Source organism: Penaeus monodon, chromosome 10 (genome assembly GCF_015228065.2).
Source record: "Penaeus monodon isolate SGIC_2016 chromosome 10, NSTDA_Pmon_1, whole genome shotgun sequence".
Classification (NCBI taxonomy): domain Eukaryota; kingdom Metazoa; phylum Arthropoda; class Malacostraca; order Decapoda; family Penaeidae; genus Penaeus; species Penaeus monodon.
In genome coordinates this window covers 16,732,000-16,739,499 of record NC_051395.1, presented here as the reverse complement: position 1 = coordinate 16,739,499, position 7,500 = coordinate 16,732,000, and positions in this window count along the sequence as shown.

Here is a 7,500-nt window from a genome sequence, read left to right as displayed (position 1 = left end):
CCCTCCTTCGAGGTGCAGGGTGGACTAGTGTGGACCACACTGCATTATGATTTTCTTCCATAGTATCAATATAATATGGATTTTATATACATACATACATACATACATACATACATATATATATATATATATATATATATATATATATTATATATATATATATATATATATATATATATGTGTGTGTGTGTGTGTGTGTGTGTGTGTGTGTGTGTGTGTGTGTGTGTGTGTGTGGTGTGTGTGGTGTGTGTGTGTGTGTGTAAGTGTATAAATTTATGTTTTTTTTCTTTTTTTTCTTTTTTCTTTCTTTCTATTTGATATTTTTTCACCGCTATTTTTCAGACACAAGTGTTTGGTTTTCTCTTACTTGTATAATGACAGTATTCATTAAAGTCGGGTTGATTTATATCTAGTCACATTACATGTCGAGGATAATGCCATTTATTTGTTTGCAGTTGCACTGAACTGATGAAATATTAATAAATAATGAATAAGAAATAAAGATGATCATGACAACGCTGATTGTAAGATGCATTATGTATACAGACACACACACACACACACACACACACACACACACACACACACACACACACACACACACACACACACACACACACACACACACACACACACACACACACACACACACACACACACACACACACACACACACACACACACACACACACACACACACACACACACCAACGCACGCACACACAGACCAGCACACGAACGAAGACAAAGCAACACCAGCACGACGCAGCAGCATCACACGATGCGCACGCATACTAAGATCTACAGAGAAAAAGTAAAGTAAAGTATCACAACTTCCTTAAGTCTAGCAGTTCCACTTTGTAACTGCAGATTCACGAGACAAAAGCAATCTCCAGGGTTTGCTTTCCTGCATTTCATGGTTGCCTAGTGCAAGCTGAGTTATTCTTGCCAGCATCCCAAGAATCTCAGAGAAAAATAAAGAAACAAATTTCTTAAACGTTCACTTATATATTATTTTCTTGTAGTGAAGCGAAGTGGAAGCCCAGGCCAGTGCGCTCGTTCGGACCACTTGTTGCTCCCCCAATTCCGTGAAACCGAAAGAAAACGGAGAAAATACAAACAGGTTTTATATATCTTTTCCACGTTCTTGTGGGTAAATATATGCAGCTCTTGTTCTCCTCCTCCTGTCTCCTCTTTTTGTTTATATGCATCTTTATGCAAACAACGGGTCATGCCCTTTTCATTTTAAAAAAGGAAGTATTTAAGTCGGTGTATGTGTTTACCTTTTCAGGGACTTTTTTATTATGAATCTGTACGCTAACATACACGTCTCTCTCTCTCTCTCTCTCTCACTCTTTCTCTCTCTCTCTCTCTCTCTCTCTCTCTCTCTCTCTCGCTCTCTTCCTCTCTCTCTCTCTCTCTCTCTCTCTCTCTCTCTCTCTCTCTCTCTCTCTCTCTCTCTCTCTCTCTCTCTCTCTCTCTCTCTCTCTCTCTCTCTCTCTCTCTCTCTCTCTCTCTCTCTGCTTTTACTGTGTACCAACCAATCAGTCCGTCTTACTAAACACGCACCGAACTTTGACGAAAACGAAGTATTCACGATCTAACAAAGTTTACAAATTGTGCAAGTTGTCAGTCCGCCTAAGACACACTTCACAGACTCGCTACATCACCCTCTCCATCTCCCCCCCCCCTCTCTCTCTCTCTCCTCTCTCTCTCTCTTCTCTCTCTCTCTCTCTCTCTCTCTCTCTCTCTCTCTCTCTCTCTCTCTCTCTCTCTCTCTCTCTAAAGACGTTTTCCTACTACGTATTGCGAGGGGAAACTACGAGTTTTTCTTTCTCTTTCCGGATACCCGCACGTATTCGCTCTCTTTCTCTGCTCTATCCTTTTGTCTGTTTCTTTTTCTCTCTCTCTCTCTCCTCTCTCTCTCTCTTTCTCTCTCCTCTCTCGCTCTCTCTCTCTCTCCCCTCCCTCCCTATCTCTCTCCCACACACTCACGCTCATAAATTCCAGTCTCCCAATTAAACCTTTCCTTGAATCTTATTCGCATAAAAAAAGAGAAAGAAAGAAAGAAAGAAAGAAAGAAAAAAAGAAAAAACCGTAACCATGACACACGAGAACACGCAGATACGTAAGAGGGATGCCAAATCAAGGATTCAGGCAGTAAACAGAATTCTGAAATGCCTTCGCCGAAATGTTAATGTGGAAATGCACATTCGAAAGCAGGCAGGTGAGAGAGGAAGAGAGGAGAGACGGAAAGAATGGAGAGAGAGGAGGAAAGGAGAGAAAGGAAGAAAGGAGAAAAAAGGAAGAAAGGAGAGATGGAAAGAAAGGAGAGAAAGAAAGAATGGAGGGAAAAGAAGACAAGAAAGAAAGAAAGAAAAGAGAAAGAAAGAAAAGAGAGAAAGAAGGAAAAGAGAAAGAAAGAAAGGAGAGGAAGAAAGAAAAGAGAAAAAGAAAGAAAAGAGAGAAAAAAGAAAGGAGAGAAAAAAGAAAGGAGAGAAAGAAAGAAAAGAGAAAGAAGAGTAGAAGGAGAAGGATAGTTACATGATGGAGAATAGATAGGATAAAAAAGGGAAAGGAAATAGAGGAATAAAAGAAACCTAGACACAATTACAGTACCCTAGATTCCCGTAAAATATCTTAATTGACATACGAAGAAGCGCTTAAACCACAACATAATGAAAACAGGCGGGCGTCCCCGTAGATTCACGGAGCTTGTCAATGAGAAATTGATAGATTAGGCCTCAAAGGAAAAATCGATAAAAAACTGAAGATATTACTCTCGCGTCACAAAGTATTGGACGGGTACTTAGTATAGGTACACTTTATAATGGCTTTTCATAGCTATTGTACCCCTGACACCTCCACGCCAGTGACGCTAGCTTACGTTGGCTGGGACTTTCCCTTACGTCGCTGGGGTGTTTGGTATCTTAGTCGTCAAACCGGGTAGAGACATAGATTCATATAGAAAATGTCTGCATGAGAATGAATATCTTCTCAATACTAGAGATTTTTTATTCTCATTCATACCTTTTCTACATTTGTTGCAATGAACGGTTTAGCACAGATTCAGAGTATAATCTCCCATGATATATTCAAGATAGATTATTGCTAACAGAATTATTAATTAATTCAACAGCAGAATGCACCTCGTGCATGAATCGTGTTTATACTCAAATTCCTATTCCCTGGGTATGATATTACCTTTATTTCTCTCTCACGTTTCCCCTCTTCCGTAATTTCTTTTCACCCTCTGCTTTTCCCTTCCTTCCAGAAATCTTCCTTTTCTGACCTCGTTTCCTGTTCACTACAGCTACCTCTCCTTCTTTATCATCAAATATTACTTAAGGCTTCTTTTGTGCAGGATGTTTAGCTCCTAAAGGTCTGTTACGTTTAGAATTATACATCATAAGACCATTATTATCACAATGTGTTCCTACACGTCAACACGTAAGAGTACACAAGACGGTGTATAACCATGTTATTATGCGTTGCAATATGTTGACTAAAAAAAAGTCTAGTTGTAAAGAAATATGTATCGTCATGTTATAAGCACACTTGAATATGTGAACTAAAGCTAATGTCCAACGTTATAATCCACTTATGTATACAAATCAGCGTTGTCATTTAACTGTTGCAATCATAACAAGGTTTCTTTCATTACCTTTTTGCCTAATTTCGTTAGTCCATGCAGGGAATTTGGAAAACGAATATATGATCAAACAGGAGATTAATTCCGAAGCAAAGATTTATAGAAATAGTAAATAAGTACATTAACGGGCATACAGACAAAATAACATGATTTTCGGTATGAAAGCCTCCATTCCACGTCAAAAAAAAAAGTTTTCTTGAAACGTGAAATGAATTGAACTTCTGTAAAGAGGCAGTGTTTACAAAAGGAAGTTCTTCAAGGTATCCCATTAAGAAAAAATCAAAGGGAATCTAATCTAATTTGATATTGCCTCATCTGGAATGGCAATGTCAAGAATATCCTTTTAGAGAGTTAGAGATTCATAGCTATGGTTTTAAGAAAGTTCCAGCTTGCCGTTTATCTGTCTATCTTTCTCTCACTTTAATTTTATGTCGTTTCATTTTCATATTACCTTCTCTTCTTCCCTCCACCACTTTCTCTCTTTGTCTTCCTTTCTATCTTAGATTAGATGTAATTTTGTTAACCTTTTATGCTTATCCATTAAGTCTCTCCCACCTTCTTTCTCTCCATCACTTCCTCATTCTTACGATAGATGTCAGCACGCTAACTGACCTTGTTTATCGATCAACTCCTTCTCTCCCTCCTTTCCTTCTCTCTTTCTCTCTCCCTCCTCATTGTCTCCATCACTTTCTCATTTTCACAGCAGATGTCACTTAGTTAATTGATACTGTTTTCCATCTTTCTTCTTCTTCCCTTCATCCCTTTCCTTTTCTTATTTTCTTCCTCTTTCCTTCATTATTTTTTTGTCCACTTTGCTTCCCATCCTCTTTTTTTTCTCTCCTTTCTCTCCAATCCTCCTGCTTTTCTCTCTCCTGGAAAAAGGGTGAGAAATCCTTCATCCTTACTTCCTTCCTTCCTTCCCAACCATTCTCCTCCCCTCCTCCCCTTCCTTCTTCCCCCCCTTCCCTCCCTCCCTCTCTTCCACTCATCCTTCTTCCCTCTCTTTCTTCCATCTCTCCCTTCACTCCCTCCCTCATTCCCTTCTTCCTGCCCTCATTCCCACCCTTCCTCTGTATCTTTCCTTCCCTCCCACCCTCCCTCATTTCCTCTCATCCTTCCCTCCCTCCCTTCCTTCCTTCCTTCCCTCCCTCCCCCCCCTCCTCCCTCCACCTATCCCTGTCTGGTCACGTTGACAACATGTCGACGAGAAAACTTCCATTATGACCTTGTAACCTCGACCCGAAATGATGCTTATGTCAACCTGCTCTTTCAATTAACCGTCCAATTAACGGTTCTTTTCCTTTTCCCATTTTCTAAAAAAAAAAAAAAAAATCTCATGGATGCGATGAAACAGTTCGATGATGTAAGAATACACATAAATATATTTCTACATGTATACATTTTAGTTCCTAGTTCTTGATCTCCCCCTCTCTCTTTCCCTCTTCTTCTTTCTCTTTTTCTCACTTTCTTTCTGTCTTTCTGTTTATCTTTCTTGTGCACTTCTTTTTCCTCTCTTTCTCTTTTTTCTATGGTTATATTGTAAAATACATCAAATTGAATCAAACTTTATACACACACACACACACACACACACACACACACACACACACACACACACACACACACACACACACACACACACACACACACAATATATATATATATATATATATATATATATATATATATATATATATATATATATATATATATATATTTATATATATGTAGATAGATACACACATACACACACACACACACACACAACACGATTATATAACGTAAAATATTCAAATCATAAAGAAAAGATCATATTAGTTGTCCAATCTATCTGCCTATTTAGATTAATATATTTGAGTCACAGAAATAGACTTTTAGATATGCAAGTTATATTTACGAGATGAAACGCTGCACCAGTATTTTTTTGAAGATTTACTCTATGAGTGCGGATTACGTAACTATTAATTAGTGATATACCATTAGCGTGTTGGCATTTAAGCCAAAGGGTAAATGTAAATGCCAACGTTAAAATTAATAAAACGTCTAGAGAGAGATTTTGGCAAGTTGTGCAACGGATGTCCAGCAGTTAATTTTTCTTCATCTCTTTCTCTCCTCTCTTCTCCATTCTCTTCAGACTTCTTTGTCTGTTTGTTTGTCTGCTTGCCTGTCTGACTGTCTGTCTGTCTATCTGCCTGTGTGTATGTTTGCTTACCTGCCTATGTCTGTTCGTGTGCCTACTTGCCTAACTCTCTGTATCTGTATCTCTCTCTCTCTCTCTCTACCTCCCTCTCTCTCTATCTCTTTCTCTTCTCTCTCTCTCTCTCTCTCTCTCCCTCCCTCTCTCTCTATCTCTTTCTCTTCTCTCTCTCTCTCTCTCTCTCTCCTCTCTCTCTCTCTCCTCTCTCTCTTCTCCCTCTCCTCCCCCCCTCCCCCCCCCCCCCCTCTCTCTCTCTCCTCTCTCTCTGTCTTTCTCTCTCTCTTTCTCTCTCTCTCTCTCTCTTCTTCTTCTTCTCTTTCTTCTTCTGCTTCTTCTTTTTATTCTCCCTCGTCTTCTTCCTACTTTTTCATCCCTTATCATATCACCATATCATCTTCTTTCATCTCTTCCCACTCGCGCTTTCTGCACCTATGTAAAGTTTACATGAATATAAAGTTTATATTAAAATGTGTGAAACGGAGTAACGGTTGCAAGGCCTGCGCCACGCTGACGTACAGAACGGCGGATTGTTGCATAATGCAGAACTGCTCTTGCAACATCTGTAACAAGAAAGGAAAACGGCGAGATACCTAAGAGAGTATTGCAAAACTTTTCTTAATCCTCCCCAAATTACACAATATCCTCCCTTCATCTAGTAATCCTCAACAACCTTAAGGGCAGAAAAAAATGCACAAACAAGATTTTTTAAAAAGTAAGACAACAATTTCGAAATCCCGAAGACCTGGTGATATCCAGGAAGATTTCGAAACTTTTGTCTCGCTTGCCCTGTAAAATTTCGTGTGCGCAATGTGTTTTTTTTTCTACCATAGTATTAACACGGTACATTCCCTAAAATATAGTCTCCAAGAGATCCACTTTGTTTAATAACAAATTTACTCTTAATCTACTCACAACATCTACTCATCTACCTCGAATTCACTACTAAAATCTAAGGCCTTGTTTCCCTCATCGTTTTCCACGTAGCAAAGTAATGAAACAAACTTATCACCTATAAATCAAGAAATTACATGATTAATACAGTAATAAAAAGGAGGTAATGAAGCTGATATAAAATATGACTATATATGTCAGTGGCAGTGTGTATGCTTACATGTCTATTTGAAACACACACCCATACACACATACACACACACATACACACACACACACACACACACACACACACACACACTCACACACGAGGAAGAACACACTAACTAACCTTGAAATAATAAGAAACTGAAAAAAAATCTAGCCGTCACGCTACATCAACATTCATCAGTGAAAATGCTCAGACAAGCGACTTCTGGCAGAACAAATGACTCGCTTCGATGAACTGCAAAATCCCTCGTTCACTCTCTCTCTTTCTCTCTCACTTTCTTTCTCCCTCCCCCCTCTCCCTTCCCTCTCTCTGTCTCTCTCACCATTTCTCTCTCCCTCCCCTCTCTCTCTTCTCTCTCTCTCTCTCTCTCTCTCTCTCTCTCTCTCTCTCTCTCTCTCTCTCTCTCTCTCTCTCTCTCTCTCTCTCTCTCTCTCTTTTTCGTGTGCGTCAGGAAGTTTGTTGGATCCCGGAGGGCACGCGTCAGAACGGGCTGTCAGGCGGTCGACGCAAAGGAAGAGATCGGCGCGGGAGGAATGGCGTTTGAGATTT